Source organism: Bos javanicus, chromosome 25, assembly GCF_032452875.1.
Source record: "Bos javanicus breed banteng chromosome 25, ARS-OSU_banteng_1.0, whole genome shotgun sequence".
Classification (NCBI taxonomy): domain Eukaryota; kingdom Metazoa; phylum Chordata; class Mammalia; order Artiodactyla; family Bovidae; genus Bos; species Bos javanicus.
Genome location: NC_083892.1, coordinates 34,409,112 through 34,427,427, shown reverse-complemented (window position 1 = coordinate 34,427,427; position 18,316 = coordinate 34,409,112). Strand labels below are relative to the sequence as shown.

At 49.0% G+C, this 18,316-nt stretch overlaps 1 protein-coding gene and 1 non-coding gene across 6 annotated transcripts in view; one reads left to right on the top strand and one right to left on the bottom strand.

The window, feature by feature from the left end:
• DTX2 (deltex E3 ubiquitin ligase 2) overlaps positions 1–11,594 on the bottom strand; it is a 36,509-nt gene extending 24,915 nt beyond the window's left edge. For 2 of the 5 annotated variants that reach the window (XM_061401975.1, XM_061401980.1), the window contains exon 1: positions 11,432–11,594. The gene's annotated coding sequence lies outside the window, so the exon portion shown is untranslated. Of the gene's footprint in view, positions 1–7,922; positions 10,094–10,130; positions 10,296–11,431 lie in introns of those variants that run through there. The other 3 variants (XM_061401976.1, XM_061401978.1, XM_061401979.1) reach the window with 3 other exon arrangements.
• Positions 11,595–16,427: 4,833 nt separating this feature from the next.
• On the top strand, positions 16,428–16,500 carry TRNAG-UCC (transfer RNA glycine (anticodon UCC)). The gene has a single exon. It is a non-coding gene; the product is annotated as a tRNA-Gly (tRNA).
• Positions 16,501–18,316: the final 1,816 nt, after the last annotated feature.

Sequence of the window (18,316 nt, the reverse complement as noted above, 5' to 3'; positions counted from 1 at the left end):
CTACCTGAGAGCACAGGCGGTGAGTCAGGCCAGAGATAACTCTGAGCACACCTCGGGGAGCCAGGACCGCCCCTGAGCTGCAACCACTTCAACAAATCCACACCTCCCACCCTGGAGAACCAGACCCGGGATGCTCTTGAGATGGCTGGAGGGTTTATTAGCTCAGCGCCTGCAATTAGAGGTCCCTGGAACAACACCCAGGTACAAATCACAGGACTGGTTTCGGGGCCAATTACTCCTGAGCCCAGACTTTCCCCCGGCACCTCCTGACAGGCATCACTCATTTCTCAGCCGGAGGGGGAGCCTCCCAGTTACCAGCACACGTGGTACGCTCCAGCATGTCCACACATCCCCAGGTGAACCGACTTGGAGAAGTCTGCCAAACAGCCTGAGAACTCCGCTCGAGAACATCAGCGAGAGCTGCAGACTGCAGGCACACCACAGTCCAGGCTGGCAGGGTCCTGGAGACCCAGAGATGAGAAAGACCCAGCACACGGCCCCTCCATGACCGGCCACTGTCCCCACTAATACAAGGCCTGCACTTTTTGTCCAGCTGCATCAAATCCCAGCAAGTGCCAAAACATCTGGAGCCGTTTCCCGCCTCCCAGCCGTGGACCCTGCTGCCCATGTCCCGAGTCCCATCCTCTCCGCATCTGAGCCCCTAGCAAACTTGCCCATCTTTCCAGACTCAGCCGGAGCCCCCTTCTGAGCCCTCTGACCAGGTGCTTGCCAGAAAATGCTGACTGCACCCTCCTGTGCGTCCTCACCGCATATCCCGCTTATCCGAACCGGATCACATTGATTGGTTTCAGCGTCTGTCCTCCCTCCCACAGCCTCCTAAAGGGAACTCCCTGAGGGCAGAGCCGAGGCTGACCTAAAGCTGGAGCTGCAGTTCGTCAAACACCCCAAATCCCAGAGGGGCTGAAACACTCACAAGGGAGGAGCACCTTTCACTCCAGGGGCCTGGGGCAGGGCCCAGGATGCCCACTGCTGCTCCCCTCAAAGGCAGCAATTACGCACACGCAGCAGCCAGTCAAGGCACCCATTCTCTGCTACAGCCTCAACCACCCCCAAGCTGCAGTTCAGAAACCTAATTTGTTTTGGCTCTTAATGATGGGGCTATTTAGGGTGCTCTTAATTATGAAAACTATTATTCTAATTGGCCATGGGAAAAAAGCCTCAGTCTGGGGGCCACCTAAATACTTTACAATAATGGAATAAGGGAATTCTGAAATAAATTATGCTACATCCCAATGATGGAATGTGAGTCTTTAAAAGGCTTTCAGACCTAGGATAATTCTCCTGCCAAATTAAAAACACAGGGTATGTAACCACACACACTATGATCTCAGGTAGGCAGGTGCACCATTTACTGAACGTCTACTACGAGGCAGGCACTCTGCCCAGTGCTCCTGTCATCCCGCTCTCTCAACCCTCAATCGCCCCTGAAGGTAGAAATTATCCCCATTTTACAGACGCAGGAACTGAGGCCAAAAGAAATAAAAAATTTATTCAAGGTCAGGTGGCCGGTCTGTGACACCATGAAGCCCATGTTCTTTCTACCTTATATAAGCCAATTTTTAAAAGGCTGGAAGGAACAACTCTTGACATGTTACTAGGGGCGATGGAGTTAAGTATGGGATATATGTTCTTTACTTTTCTCTATACTGGCAGATGTTCTACAACGATCATATTACTTATGATGATCGGACCAAAATTATCTTTAAAAAATGTATTAACAACTTGACCACAAGAAAAACCATCCTGCCTTCCCTTGCATTCTTCCCTCAGATTTAGCCACAACCAACAAAAAAAAAGCAAAATGGCTGTCTGGGGAGGCCTTACAAATAGCTGTGAAAAGAAGAGAAGCAAAAAGCAAAGGAGAAAAGGAAAGATATAAACATCTGAATGCAGAGTTCCAAAGAATAGCAAGAAGAGATAAGAAAGCCTTCTTCAGTGATCAATGCAAAGAAATAGAGGAAAACAACAGAATAGGAAAGACTAGGGATCTCTTCAAGAAAATCAGAGATACCAAAGGAACATTTCATGCAAAGATGAGCTCAATAAAGGACAGAAATGGTATGGACCTAACAGAAGCAGAAGATATTAAGAAGAGATGGCAAGAATACACAGAAGAACTGTACAAAAAAGATCTTCACGACCCAGATAATCACGATGGTGTGATCACTGACCTAGAGCCAGACATCCTGGAATGTGAAGTCAAGTGGGCCTTAGAAAGCATCACTATGAACAAAGCTAGTGGAGGTGATGGAATTCCAGTGGAGCTATTCCAAATCCTGAAAGATGATGCTGTGAAAGTGCTGCACTCAATATGCCATCGAATTTGGAAAACTCAGCAGTGGCCACAGGACTGGAAAAGGTCAGTTTTCATTCCAATCCCAAAGAAAGGCACTGCCAAAGAATGCTCAAACTACCGCACAATTGTACTCATCTCACATGCTAGTAAAGTAATGCTCAAAATTCTCCAAGCCAGGCTTCAGCAATATGTGAACCGTGAACTTCCTGATGTTCAAGCTGGTTTTAGAAAAGGCAGAGGAACCAGAGATCAAATTGCCAACATCCGCTGGATCATGGAAAAAGCAAGAGAGTTCCAGAAAAACATCTATTTCTGCTTTATTGACTATGCCAAAGCCTTTGACTGTGTGGATCACAATAAACTGTGGAAAATTCTGAAAGAGATGGGAATACCAGACCACCTGACCCTGCCTCTTGAGAAATTTGTATGCAGGTCAGGAAGCAACAGTTAGAACTGGACATGGAACAACAGACTGGTTCCAAATAGGAAAAGGAGTTCGTCAAGGCTGTATATTGTCACCCCGCTTATTTAACTTATATGCAGAGTACATCATGAGAAATGCTGGACTGGAAGAAACACAAGCTGGAATCAAGATTGCCAGGAGAAATATCAATAACCTCAGATATGCAGATGACACCACCCTTATGGCAGAAAGTGAAGAGGAACTCAAAAGCCTCTTGATGAAAGTGAAAGTGGAGAGTGAAAAAGTTGGCTTAAAGCTCAACATTCCGAAAACGAAGATCATGGCATCCGGTCCCATCACTTCATGGGAAATAGATGGGGAAACAGTGGAAACAGTGTCAGACTTTATTTTTTGGGGCTCCAAAATCACTACAGATGGTGACTGCAGCCATGAAATTAAAAGACGCTTACTCATTGGAAGAAAAGTTATGACCAACCTAGACAGCATATTGAAAAACAGAGACATTACTTTGCCAACAAAGGTTCGTCTAGTCAAGGCTATGGTTTTTCCTGTGGTCATGTATGGATGTGAGAGTTGGACTGTGAAGAAGGCTGAGAGCCGAAGAATTGATGCTTTTGAACTGTGGTGTTGGAGAAGACTCTTGAGAGTCCCTTGGACTGCAAGGAGATCCCACCAGTCCATTCTGAAGGAGATCAGCCCTGGGATTTCTTTGGAAGGAATGATGCTGAAGCTGAAACTCCAGTACTTTGGCCACCTCATGCGAAGAGTTGACTCACTGGAAAAGACTGTGATGCTGGGAGGGATTGGGGGCAGGAGGAGAAGGGGACGACAGAGGATGAGATGGCTGGATGGCATCACTGACTCAATGGACGTGAGTCTGGGTGAACTCCGGGAGTTGGTGATGGACAGGGAGGCCTGGCGTGCTGTGATTCATGGGGTTGCAAAGAGTCGGACACGACTGAGCGACTGATCTGATCTGATCTCTGAACCCCTTCCTGGCCCCTGGTCCCAAGGCACAGCAGGACCCTGCTGTTCTACCAGAGATGTGTTTGACACAAAAGAGTTACGTGTGTCTGAGAGTCTTTCTATTCCTAGGGGATTTAGGAAAACTTTAGAACAAGATCTGAGCTGACACAGGAATCTGAGTGAGACGCATCCCACCTAATTGTGGGCCTCCAAGTCGGGGAGCCACACAAGCGGATCCCCTTACAGTTGAGGCCTCCAGGAAGAAGGCCCTGAACGTGGTTTTAAACTGGTGCCCAGACTGAGGGATTGTCAATGTGCCAACATGTGAGGACCCATTTTCTCCCCCTTGAGTCCCACTGAAATACGAAGTGGCCTGGCCCAAGCCTGAGTGGGCAGTTCACCCCAGGGTCCACACGCAATGATCCTGGGACAGTCACAGCCCCTCTCCTGGGCTCAACTGCTCAGGGGGTTGGATGGGTTTTCGAGCTTCTTATAAACAGCAGAACCCTTTCCCAAATGTGACTGTACGCCTCCCATCAATAACACAAGATGTAAAAACGTGGGGTGCTCTGCCACAGAGGGTGCCCTCTACTTCCGACTCCGAGAGGCCCAGGAAGCCGCTGTGCAGGACAGAGGCGTCTGAGGTGCACGGGCTGGAGACCAGTGAGGCTGGGTGACCTTAAGCCCTATTTTCTAAGCTGCCTCTCTTTCGGGTGCTTTCCCAGAAGCACGGGCCTGCAACTCCACACCCCACCAGCTGACACGGTAAGCATGACCAGTAACTAGAGCATGACCTTGAAAGACCTGTTATGGGCAGCTGGCCACCCGGGCACTGTCAGAAAGCATTCCTGTGGACCTGGGAAAGTCGAATCCTGTGCAAAGACATATCAAAGAAATGTTCTACTTTGCTAGATGTGTTGTTTTTAACACAATGGAGTATTATTTTTCTGTCTCTCAAAGTCATAAAAATAACTTAATTTCAATACACAGTCCCACCAACACTGAGAAGTCACATTGCTGGGAGGGATAAACTCCTTCCAGAAAACAGTCTGGTAATATGTATCAAGAGGTTTAAAAATGTTCACTCAGGGGACTTCCCTGGCAATCCAGCGGTTAAGACTCCATGCTTCCACTGCAGAGGGCGCAAGTTCAATCCCTGGTCAGGAAACTAAGATCCTGCATGCCCCATGGTGAGGCCATCACTTGCTTTGACCCAATCATTAAGAAATCTATCTAAGGAGATTAGAGGAAAACGTCAACATAAAGCTATTCCCCACAGCACTACTTTAACTTGGTAAAGAGAAGCAGAGAGAAAACTCAGTAGAAATGTACCCAAATGCTAACAACAGCTGCCTTTGAGTGGAGAAACTGCAGGAGACCTTTTGTTTAACTTCTGAACTTTTCCCATTTTTTAAAGTGGGAAAGTTTTACTTCTGTTATCAGAAACAAACCTCAACAATGCCCACAACTTTCAAAAGATCGTAAATAGGAACCAAACCCCCACCTCTGTTAACCTACCATCCTGACTTTAGACAGCCACTCCCGTCCCAATGGGGTTTCATTAACAGGCCTGTCAAAGCACCACGGTGCCTCCTTGCCAAGAGACACACGCCCCACCCGAGTTCCCAGAAAGTGCAAAAAACACACCACCCAAGGACCTGGATTATTACAACAGGAGCGCTGCAAGGTAGGGCTTTGGTTTAGACAAGGGATGGCTCCATCAAGCGCCACTCAGACCTTACTAGGCTTCTGAAGGATGGAAGGACTAACACTTGAGTTGTCCCTTGCACGCTGGGGCTGCAAGATGGGAAATGACAACTCCTCTCCTGGCTGGTGCCTGTCTGGGGCCTCCAAAGGCAGGTCTGAGCAGAAAGCCACACAGTATCCAGGGGGTGGGCCCCGGTGACCGACAGTTGCTCCATGGACAACCTCCTTCACCAGCACCAAGAACCCGCTGCCCCTTCTTTGGCCAGGAGCAAACTGACCACCCACAGGTCATCAGAGGGCTGAGCCCTGGTTCCCAGGCCTACCCTGAGGCCAGAATGTGGGAGCCGAGGAAGCAATGGCAGGCACAGTGGCCAGCAACAAGAGCTTACTGTGTATTACCAGGCCAGTGCTGGCTAAGTATCTTCTTAGTGTTCTCACTTAATCTTTACAATACAGGGCAGGGTATTATCTCTGTTTTATAAAAGAGAAAACTGAGGCAAAAGATAAGCAAGTTGCCTGAGAAGTCACAGGTATGTGCTGTGCTGTGTTCAGGAGCTCAGTCGCGTCCGACTCTCTGTGACCCCACGGACTGTAGCCCACAAGGCTCCTCCATCCATGGGGATTCTCCAGGCAAGAATACCGGACTGGGTTGCCATGCCCTCCTCCAGGGGATCTTCCCAACCCAGTGATCGATCCCAGGTCTCCCGCACTGCAGGTGGATTCTTTACCATCTGAGCCAAAAGGGAAGCCCAAGATACTGGAGTGGGCAGCTGATCCCTTCGCCAGGGGAACTTCCCAACTCAGGAATTGAACCGGGGTCTCCTGCAACGCAGGAGGATTCTTTACCAGCTGAGCTATGGGGGAAACCCAGTCACAGGTTTCCCAAATCAGTTTGCAGAGGGAGAAGTTGATGTGGGTACATCAGCCTGCCAGATGTGTCTGCTCAGCCTACTACAGTTTGTAAACCTTACAGATTGAGCTAATGTTTTAAAATTAGGATAAATCAGTCAATCAATCCAGATTTCCAGCTTCTCTTGAAAACCAGAAAACCTGGCAACGTTTGCAGACCTGTCCCAGATTCATTATCCAGCTAGCGACAACGAGCTGCGCCACTGTGGTGGCTGGTTCTGCTCTCGAGGTTACCACAGTTACCATGACTCCCCAGCGCGAGGCCAGCAAACCTTTTCTGTAAAGGGCCAGAAGGTACCTATTGTAGGCTCGGCAGAACATAGGGTGTCTGCTGCAACTACTCAACTCTGCAGTGTGAAAACAGTAATGGGCCACGTGTAAACTAACTCGTGTGGCTGTGTCCCAATAAAACTTTATTTACAAAAACAGGCTGTGGGCTGACTTGGCCCATGAGCTACGGTTTGCCAGCCAAGCTGTGCTCTCACCGTCCGGATAGTTGAGAAGTACTTCTTGGAACCCGTTTCTCTTTTAAACGCTGCGAGAGTGCTTATGGCTCTGGCGAGCCTCCCCTGTGGCATGCCTGCGCTCTGCAGACATGTTGGGCTTCGCCCAACACCTGAGGGTAAAACACAGCACCCGAGAGCACGACAGGCGGTGTGTGGCCCGGGTCCCCTGGGAAAGCCCAACTGCTCCCCAGAGCCACGCCTTTCCTGCGTCGGGCAATCAGGCCCTGTCTGCCTCTCCTCTCTGCACTCCCCCGTGACTCTCTTATCTGTTCCCACGGCTTCAATAATCCCACGCACGTTGATCGTCCAGATCTTTCTTCAGATACCCTGCCCACATCCCTGGTCCAGCCATCAGCAACCCCAGGGACAGCCCAGGACTGATCAGGCTGTTTCATGCCCACCCCTCTCCCACCCACAGTGTCCACTCTACCTGTCCATTCACTCATCTCTTAATTCCCTGTGAAATCTTTCCTACACCCACTCCTGCCCTGCAGTGAAAAGTGGCCACATCTAACCACCAATGTCCATGTGACACCTGAGTGCGATTATCTACTTGTCCCCTCCAGTGGGGCATGGGCTCCTTACAGGCAAGGATTACGGTTAGGAAAAGATTTTTCAAAGGAGACACAGAATGCTGACTATAAATGAAAAGATACATTTCACAGTGTTAAAATCAAGAATGGTTGTTCAACAAAACGTGCCTTAAAGAAAACAGAAAGTTACAAGCTGGAAAAAGATATGTGCAATAAACACAAAGGATTAAAATCAAGCATACATAAAAAAACTCTTACAAATCAATTTTTTTTTAATGCCAAGAACCCCACAGAAAAATTGGCAGAAGATATAATTTACAGAAACACACATGCCAATAAACTCATGTAGAGATGCTTGACATTAGGGTTTGGTGACATAGAAACCATGATCCCAAAGATCCCATTTTATATCCATTCCATTGGCAAAAAAAAAAAAAAAACAGCCTATATCAAGTGTTGGCAAGAGTGTGGAGCAAGTGTGGAAGTGTACGAGGGCAAACTCGTACAACCACTTCAGAAAAGAGTCTGGCAACAGCTATGGAAGTTGAATATTTATTTACCTTACGATCCAGCAAAACACCAGCCCTCAGTTCACACCCAAGAAAACCTCTTGAGTAGGTGCAACAGGGAGCATGTATAGAAGTGTTCAGAACAGCTCTCTCTCAGTAGCAAAAACCTGGAAACGACCAGGCGCCCATCAATGGAAGATCAGATGCAGAAACTGGTTTGTTCACACCATGGACTATTATTCAATATTCAAGACAAATGAACCAAGTGATAGCAATACTACGGACAAATTGTAGCAATATTTTTTTAGGTTCCTTAGGAATACCCAGGTACCATAAAACTAGATAAAAATGAAAGCAAAGGGATAATGGATATCTCAGGATGGGAACAGGAAGAAAGATCAAAAACTGGATATGTATTCTGTCTCAAGATCCTGGCTTTTGTTGTGGATGGATGAAACGCAGGAACTTACAACACTCATTAAAAAAAACTTAGGAAATAAATAAAAGTAGGCCATGTGTGAACAGGTGATCAGTGTGGAGCAACCCAGTTCTCTGTTTATCTGAGGTGAATATTAAAACAAACCCACAGAGTTTGTTTTAATTCATCTCCGGGTGCTGAGCACAAACCCTGGCACACAACTTCCTGGGTACATGTGGAATGAATGAGGGACGCTTTGTCCGTAGCCCCATTCCTGCTGTCTCTTAGGTACCTCCAACATGTCTGAAGTCAAACTCACCTTCCTTGCTTCTCTCTCTTTCCTCCTGGATTCCTTGGCTCCGGGCTGCCCCTCCTCCAGCTTCTCCCCACAGCCCAGCAGCTGCCCTGGCTTGCTCTCGCCTCCTCAGCCCCCACTGTGAGCACCCGGCTGGGACCTGTCAGCCTCTCACCTTGATGAGCACACTCTCCCACCTGGCTTCTTCCACCGTCTCTCCTTCTCACCCACCTCAGAGACAGGGATGAGGCGGAGCTTCCTGGAGTACAGTCCTGCCCCTCTCTCTTCCACACCTCCCTTCGAGGTCTAGAAACAATGTTCACATTCCGTGGCTCACGGTGAAAGTCCACCAGCCTGGTCCCTCCCTCACACTACCTGCTGGCACACTCCCTTCAGTACCCCTCTCTCGTCTACTCTTCCCCCTCCCCAGCTCCTTCCACAGAGTTTAAGTGATGACCCGATACCCCATATATATCCGGTTTCCCCAACTCTGTGCTTCAACTTTACCTGGAACCCCACCCACTTGGCCAACCAGTTAAACACCTCCAGGATGCCGTGATGTGCCCTCTTGCAAGAAAATCCCCTCTCATCAACTTCTACAGCATTGCATCTGTCCTCTACAGTTCTCTCCGGCCATTCTATCTCTTTGACAAGCCCAGGAACAGCCAGAGCACAAGCTTCCCTGTCTACCTCCCTGTACTAGAAGCTGGCGTGATGTAAGGAAACAGTCACGAGGAGAATGATCCAATCCAACCCATTCCATGCTTTCTAGCCAGGGTGCTCATTTAGCAAGGCCCTTCCTGGAATTCTCCGCTAAAATCCCCCAAGTCTTGACATGACACGCAAAAGCCCCCACACTCAGCCCTGTACCCATCCCGATGCCCCAGCCACACTGGAGTCACACTTACAGTGACCCAGACACACCGGGTCTCTTCACAACTTTGCATTTACTGACTCCTCTGCCTGGCTTCGTCCCATACTTCCTGGGTCCTACTCCTTCTTCACAATTCACTTTGGCTCTCACGTTCTCAAAGCCTTCTGGACCTTCCCTTCTGGGCAAGGGTGGGGGTGGGGTGGGCTCTGCCTGTGATTACCCACTCCTCTATATGTATCACACCGACAATGCTTTGTTGCAATCTATGGTTTCTTTACCTTTCCCACTGAATGATGAGCTCCTGGAAGACAGAGTTTTTATGGCTGGTCACTGCACGCTCAGCACCAAGCAGGGGGCCTGACCAAAAGGAAGCACCCAGTAAAGGTTCAAGTGACCAAGGAAATTAAAATTTTCGATGCAGAAATCCTGACTCGTGTCCTTCGTCTCATAACGCATGTGTGAAAACAGAAAGTAGCTTCTAAGACTGGTTAAACAGGAGAAGCTGTTGGCAAGAAGCCACCTGAATTTATCTGAGACAGGAGGCAATCAACAATCCACTCCCAGGGCTCACTTTCATCCTGGGGACCTCAAATTTCCCCCTTCCCAGTCTGCACTTTCTCTACTGAAAACCAGATTGGAAAGGCAGCGACGTGAAATCCCTGTGGCTCTCACCTTTTCTCTGTGGAGAGCTGGCACAAACCGTGCCTTATTGATGAAGATACCAGATCCTTAGGAGGAATGACTTGTGTGGATTCCCATCTTGATAGAAAACGCAAACAACAAAAACCGGGCAAATCTGAAAGGCTTGCTGACTCAGCGACACAAATTCCAAGGCACCTTTGCCAACAAGGAAGAAGACGATCGGGTTTTAAATTGGGAAACAGCAGTTAGTGAAAACGAATGCACAGATGTTGGGTCTGTGTGCTGTGGCTGGGGACTGGAAACCACCAGATTTATTTTCCAACAGCCTGGGCACAGCAGAAGGTACAGTAGTCTCCCTCTGCCCACTCAATAATCAAGGGGCTAGTTAGGGGAAGGAAAAAAAAAAAAAAAAAAGCCCTTCCACAGAAAGGCCTGAAAGGATTTTGTAAGCCAGTTTGCTCTGTGAGCATCCAAGAAATCAACAAACCACAGAACATAAAAGTTTGCCAAGGTCACGCAGTGAATGAACAAGAAGCCTAGCTATAGTTACCCAGATGGTTTAAGTAAAGCCTGATTACCAGAAAGACCACCTTCTAGAACTCTAGACGAGCTACGATGGCACACAGAAATATTTTGAGTTTCTTAAGCGGCCAAGCGTCTATCACACAGTATTTCCACTGCTACTGGCACTTAGGGAAGAGGAACCAGTGTGGAGGACAGTAGCTGACTTGAGAAAGGGTAGTTTCGGGGGCAAAGGGGGAGGGAAGTCTTCTAAGTCCTCTTCACAGCGTAAGCTACTGGCACCCCGCAAAAGTGAGCCAGGGTCCCAGAAAAGAGGCACTTCCTGGAAGGCGGACCTTACTTGAGAAGAAGAAAGCGGAGTTAGTTAAGCGAACTCCTCAGAAGTACAGCCCCCGGCTCCAGGGACCCGTCCACCGGGAGGCAGATCCCAGCAGGACCCACACCCTCACTAGGGCAGCCCGGTGTCCCCGCCGCCGCCGCCTCCGGATCCTGTACGAAAGGGTACTCTCCTCTCGACGGGCCAAACTCTCAGGGTCTGCGCCCCTCCCCTTGCCAGCACTTCGGCGTTCCCGCTCCCCACCTCGTCCGGTCTCTCAATGCCCTCAACTCCCGCCCCCGGGGACCTCCACCCGGAGCCCGGTCCCCGCAATCCCCCTGGGACCTCACCCCGGAGCGCCTCTCCAGCCCGGCCCAACCCTCCCTCACGCCCACGCCCGCCCCCTTCCGGTCCCAGCTCGGCTAGGTCTCCCCCGCGTCCCCGGGACCCCAGCCCTAGGCGAGGAGCAGGTGGCCCGGGCCGCCCCTCTCACCGAGACTGAAGAGAGCGAGGCAGGCGAGCGGAGGACACCGCCGCGCTCAGACTGCAGCTCCGCTTCGGCCTGGGCACTGCTCCGGCTGTAGCTCCTACTCTAACGAGGAGGCAGCTTGAGTGAAACTCGGCGTCGCAGCTTCCTCGGGTTCCAGTGCGCATGCCCAAGACGCTGGGCCTTCTGGGAAACGTAGTTCCGGCGGGGCAGCAGGGGGGCGGGGCCGAGCCCGACGTGCACCTGTTCGGTTCAGTTCAGTTCAGTTGCTCAGTCGTGTCCGACTCTTGGCGATCCCATGGACTGCAGCACGCCAGGCTTCCCTGTCCATCACCAACTCCCGGAGTTAACTCAAACTCATGTCCACTGAGCCAGTGATGCCATCCAACCATCTCATCCTCTGTCCCCTGCTCCCGCCTTCAATTTTTCCCAGCATCAGGGTCTTTTCAATGAGTCAGCTCTTCGCATCAGGTGGCCAAAGTATTGAAGCTTCAGCTTCAGCATCAGTCCCTCCAATGAATACTCAGGACTGATTTCCTTTAGGATTGACTGGTTTGATCTCCTTGCTGCCCAAGGGACTCTCAAGAGTCTTCTCCAACACCACAGCTCAAAAGCATCAATTCTTCAGCGCTCAGCTTTGTTTATGGTCCAATTCTCACATCCATACGTGACTACTGGAAAAACCATAGCTTTGACTAGACCGACCTTTGTCAGCAAAGTAATGTCTTTCCTTTTTAATATGCTGCCTAGGTTGGTCATAGGTTTTCTTCCAAGAAAAAAGAGCTTTGTACCTACTTGGGTGACAGACACTTAAACATGCAACTGCAATCTAGTGTGATAAATGTGATAAAGGAGTAAGAGCATAGAAGGGGTGCCTAATTGCAGGAAGAGGGGATGTCAGGAAGACATTTCACGAGAGGTGACACTAGAATTTGAAGCCTGAGTAGGGGTTTGTCAAATGGAATACAGGGAAACATTTACAAAGGATGAGAGATGAGAAAGTGCCTGATGCATTCAGGAAGCAATGAAATGTTCTGTGTAGCCAAGGCAGAGAATAGGTACATGGACAGGGTGAGGACAGAGAAAATGGATTAGGGTGTGGCAGGATATGGTTAAATGGCTGGGTGAGATTATGAAGGACTCTAAATATCACGCAAGAAATTTAGTCCACTGGAGTCAATGGAAGGATTTAAGCAGAGGAAAGAGAGGCAGCATTGCACCTGAGAAGGATACCCTTGTGGTGGGTGGAGGATTGAGAAAGGAGTGGGGAGACCAGTTTGGAGGCTTAGGCTGTAGTCCAGGTCAAAAGTGATGAGGCTTAAACCAGGCTAATGACTAATATTTTGGATCACAGACTTCCTTTACAAAGCTAAAGAAAGTGGTTCCCAGAAAAATGCTTGGATACATTCACACGTATACACACATACATTTTACATACAGTTTCAGGGGGTTCAGCGTCCTCTGAATCTTGGACTCTAATTGAAATATCTTTACATAATCTAATCAAAAGCTAGTGAAGGAAGAGAAGGAGTGCCTGCAGCAGGCCTAGTTTCTGGTACCCTAGGGCAGGACCTCTTACCGCCCGGGACCTGACTCAAAGGACACTGGTCTTGAGCCTAGGAAGGCATCGAAGTCGGGATCTCCCAGTTATGCCCAGAGCCAGCTCTCCATAGAGGAATGAAGGGTAGCGTTTTACCCGCGATTTATACTAGATGCTTTAAGTGGCTACAGATTAGAATAGGACACTTCCCTTCCCCTCTCAGAGCCTCAGTTACCTCAGCCATAATCATCCACAGGATGTCTAAGGCACTTAGTAGGTGCTGAGCACTGGACATGCGTCACCTCAGTGAATCCTCTCAACGAGATGGATGTTATTCCCATTTTTTGGACCTCTCCCCACAGCATGCAGGACTGTGGGGTCCTAGCCACTGGACTGCCAGGGTATTCCCTGAGGAATGCTGACTTCTGAAGAACAGATGAGAGGCAGAAATGTCTGGGGAAGAGGCTGGACTTGGGGACACGGGGTGAGCATGATGGCTTAGATCCAAGAGAAGTGTCCCATGAAGGGGGTGCTCAGTGATGGCAGACAGTTCTTAGAGGCCCAACCTGCTGGTCCCCGGGCGGGGAGCCCATCCAGAACCCAGAGCTCCTGCTTCCCTATCTGGGGCTCCCTCATTTTTCAGTCAACCGGCTGACATTCAGAAAAGTCCCAAACTTCTGACTTAGCACAGGAAGGCCATTAGTGACCGCACAGCGGTTTCCACTGAGAGACAGGAACTGAGGTCATGGAGGTTAGGAACGCCTGGGAGTACAGGCGGCTCTTCCAAGAGCCATCTTTGTGTTCCACACATGGGAGGAGGGATTGAGAGGACCGAAGAGGATAAACCCCCACAGGGGGGATGACGCCACCTCCATAAGGATGCCCGTGGCCGCCTGCACTTTCGGTGACCTCCGAAAGGCGGGAATAGCAGGTGATAGTCACTTTCTTTGTACTTTTCCTGTAACATTTGAGTGTGTCCCAATGAATAGTTTCCATTTTTATAACCTGAAAGGAAAGACTATTTTTATTTGGGGAAAAATGAAGAGTTCCGGTTGTGAAAAGAGGCAAAATAGGGCAGCAGCAAGAGGGAGAAGGGGGGACAGGGACTGTGAGTTTTTAGGCAGGAGAAAGTGGGGACAGGGACTCTGAGTTTTTAGGCAGGAGAAAGTGAGTGTGCTGTGTCCTGAGGTCACAGCAAGATGTCCCTCAAGAAGCTGGAAATGAGGGAAACTGGATGGACCACTTGCAAACTGAATTTGAAGCCAATACACGCAGCAGAAGGAGGCTGGTTAAATGACCCTGGGACGCTAGGTAGAAAGGATGAGGAAGACTCACAGGTGCTGAGGGAACTGGTAGCTGAGATCTGCTGCTGCTGTTGCTAAGTCACTTCAGTCGTGTCCAACTCTGTGAGACCCCGTAGATGGCAGCCCACCAGATTCCCCCATCCCTGGGATTCTCCAGGCAAGAACACTGGAGTGGGTTGCCATTTCCTTCTCCAATGCATGAAAGTGAAAAGTGAAAGTGAAGTCGCTCAGTCGTGTCCGACTCTTCTCGACCCCATGGACTGCAGCCTACCAGGCTCCTCCACCCATGGGATTTTCCAGGCAAGAGTACTGGAGTGAGGTGCCATTGCCTTCTCCGAGCTGAGATCTAGTGTTAAGTGAAAAAGGAACTCTCAGAGCAGAGGGTTATAGTAGAGTAGGTACTTATTTGTGTGTGTGTGTGTTTATTGGTGTGTAGTTGAGTTACAATATTTTGTTAGCTGCAGGTGCACACCAAAGTGAATCAGCTATTCATATCAGATCAGATCAGTCGCTCAGTCGTGTCCGACTCTTTGTGACCCCATGAATTGCAGCACACCAGGCCTCCCTGTCCATCACCAACTCCCAGAGTTCACTCAGACTCACGTCCAGCGAGTCAGTGATGTCATCCAGCCATCTCATCCTCTGTCGTCCCCTTCTCCTCCTGCCCCCAATCCTTCCCAGCATCAGAGTCTTCATATACACATATTCATTCTTTTCAGAGTCTTTTCCCGTATAGGTCACTACAGAGTATTGAGTTCCCTGTGCTATGCAGTAGGTTATTAGCTATTTATTTTATATATGCTAGTGTGTATATGTCAATCCCAATCTCCCAGTTTACGCCCCCTTCACCCCTCCCCATATAACCGTGTTTGTTTTCTACATCTGTGACTCTATTTTTGTTGTATAAATAAGTTCCTTAGTGCCATTCTTTAGATTCTACATATAAGCTACATCATACATTTGTCTGACCTGCCTCACTCAGTATGACAATCTCTGGGTCCATCCATATTGCAAATGGCATTATTTCATTCTTCTTTGTGGCTGAGTAATATTCAACTGGGCTTTCCTAATGGCTTGGTGGGTAAAGAATCTGCCTGCATTGCAGGAGATGCAAGACATGCCGGTTTGATCCCTCGGTTGGGAAGATCCCCTGGAGGAGAAAATGGCAATCCACTCCAGTAATCTTACCCGAAAAATCCCATGGACAGAGGAGCCTGGCAGGCTACAGTCCAAAGGGCTCCAAAGGATAGGACACAACTGAATGCCTGAGCACAGAGCAGGCTATATTCCACTGTAAATGGGTACCACATCTTTATCCATTCCTCTGTCAATGAACAGTTAGGTTGCTTCTCTGTCCTGGCTATTGTAAGTAGTGCTGCAGTGAATACTGGTGTGTGTGTATGTGTGTGTTTAAAATGCACACACAGGCTTGTCAGCAGAGATTTTTCTGTAAGGAAACCTAAGATGCTCCAAGAAGGTAACAGATGAGCTGAAGATTTTTATTTTATTTACTATATATTCGGGCTTCCCTGATAGCTCAGTGGTAAAAAATCTGCCTGTAATGCAGGAGACACAGGTTTGATCCCTGGGTTAGGAATATCCCCTGGAGATGGAAATGCCAATATTCAATGCTAATTTTTTCTACCACAAAAATATGAGACTTCCCCCCAACACACACACACACAGTAGGGTAGGTTAGGTATGCCCTGTGGGAGCTGAAACATTCCTGGCAGAGGCTCTGTCCTTAATCATCTGCCCAGAAGGAAAGACTTCTTTTCTAATGTCTCAGAGACTGGCATTTGTGCCCCCCACGGACCTTTGAGGGTTCCTAAGCAACGGAGGGGTTTCCCAGGCGGCACTAGTGGTAAAGAACCCGCCTGCCAATGCAGGAGACGTAAGAGATGTGGGTTCGATCCCTGGGTCAAGAAGATCCCCTGGAGGAAGGCATGGCAGCCCACTCCATTATTCTTGCCTGGAGAATCCTGTGGACAGAGGAGATTGGCTACAGTCCATGGGGTCGCACAGAGTCGGACACGACCAAAGCAGCTCAGCACGCAGGCACACAAGCAGCTGAGAATGAGTGAGGTGGCCATAGGTGGGGGAGTGGTGGTGGCCAAAGGAACTTAGATTAAAAAATAAAGTCGGGGTAAGGGGAACTTTCCTGGTGGTCCAGTGGTTAAGACTTTGCACTTCCAATGGAGGGGGTGCAGGTTCGATCCCTGCTTGGGGAACTAAGAGCCCAATGCCATGGGGTGTGGCCAAAAGAAATAAAATAGCCTAAAAATAAATTAATTAACAGTGGGACTTCCCTTGTGGTCCAATCGTCAAGACTCTGACCGTCTACTCTGGGAGGCAACCAGTTCAACCCCTGGCAGGGAACTAAGATCTCGCATGTCACGTGATGTGGCCAAAAAAATAAAGTCCTTCAACTCCACTCCAGGTGTCAGCGTTTACTGCTTCCTAAAGCTCCAACCCTGGACTCAGCCTCCAGCTCACCCTGGAGCAAGAAAAGATCAACGTAAACCTGGGAAAAGGCAAGACAGGGATGCCGCTGAGGGGATCAAGCCCTTTCTGATGTTTTGCTTGGGAAGGCAGAATTTCGTTGCCTGGTGCCTCAGCTAATTGGCCTCCATCTGATACTCCGGAGGGCTTGTGTGATTAGAAGCCACAGCTGCCTTGCTCATTATTTCTGATTAATAGGCAGCACTTGGCATCTCTGGGCAACGGTGCTGGCTCAGGATCCAGGTGTGATCTACACAGCCCACAAGAGCATGATGGCTTTGCAGCCCTAAGGTGGGAAGCTGTCCCCACTGAAAGCATTGTCTTATGTAAGTCCCAGTCCCTTGGAACACGATTTGATGAACTGCTTTGTCCTCGCTACTTCCCTTGCTGCCAGTCTGAAATAACTAATGTGTACTCAGAGTTAATACATTGGAGATGTTTGTTTTAAATCTAAGCAATCACACTTGACCTCTGGCCCCCACTCCACAGTTATTGTTTTGATTGTAAAGTAATGCTCTGGCACCCTAGTGTCAGAAAAAGAGAAAAGAGAGAAAGAAAACAAAAAGAGAGAGAAAGAGATCGAACAGGCCCAAAATGGACTCACTTGTGCTAAGCCCCACAACAGCAAACCAAGACTTAATAACTAATTGCAGTTTCAGCCTCTCCCAGGAAAATAATCCTTTAACCAGCCTCTCCTTTAACCAGTCAATCTGGAATTACCTAGCAAGTACCAGTGGTGGTTCAGATGGTAAAGAATTTGCCTGCAACGCAGGAGACCCTGGTTCGATCCCTGGATCGGGAAGATCCCCTGGAGAAGGGAATGGCAAGATCAGGCTTCCCATTGATCTCCAGAATACTGGCTACCGACTCCAGTATTCTTGCCTGGAGAATCCCATGAACAGAGGAGCCTGGTGGGCTACAGTCCTTGGGGTCCCAAAGAGTTGGACACAACTGAATGATGAACACGAACATATCAGTGAAGTGATTCGCCCCATACACACTTTGTGCCCCATAGTAGGAGGGTAACTTTCCCTGAAATAACCCCCTCTGCTCAAAACTTCCTCTTCCCACCCTCTTCTGCCTATAAAAGGCTTTCATTTCGTACAGCTGTTTGGAGGTCCTTTCTATTTGCTAGACAGAGTGCTGCCTAACTCATGAACTGTTGAATGAAGCCAATAAGGTATTTAAATTTACTCAGTTGAATTTTGTTTTTTACATTCATTTGGGATCTTGAGTTACCCGAGAGAAGGGATCAGGGACTTCTCTGGCAGTCCAGTTGTTAAGACTCTGAGCTTCCACTTCTGTGGGCATGGGTTCAATCCCTGGTCAGGGAACTTAAGATTCCACATGCCATACAGTGCAGCCAAAGGGAAAAAAGATAAAGAGAAGGGATCCACTGTGATGTGTGGACAAACTCAGGTGCCCTAGCCTGAAGGCTGAGGGCAGGTGGTCCCTTGGTAGACAATGGATTATCTTTCTGGTGATATCCTACCTCCTCCTGAAAATTTCCATTAGCCCTTAGGAGTTGCTCAGAATCTACTGGGA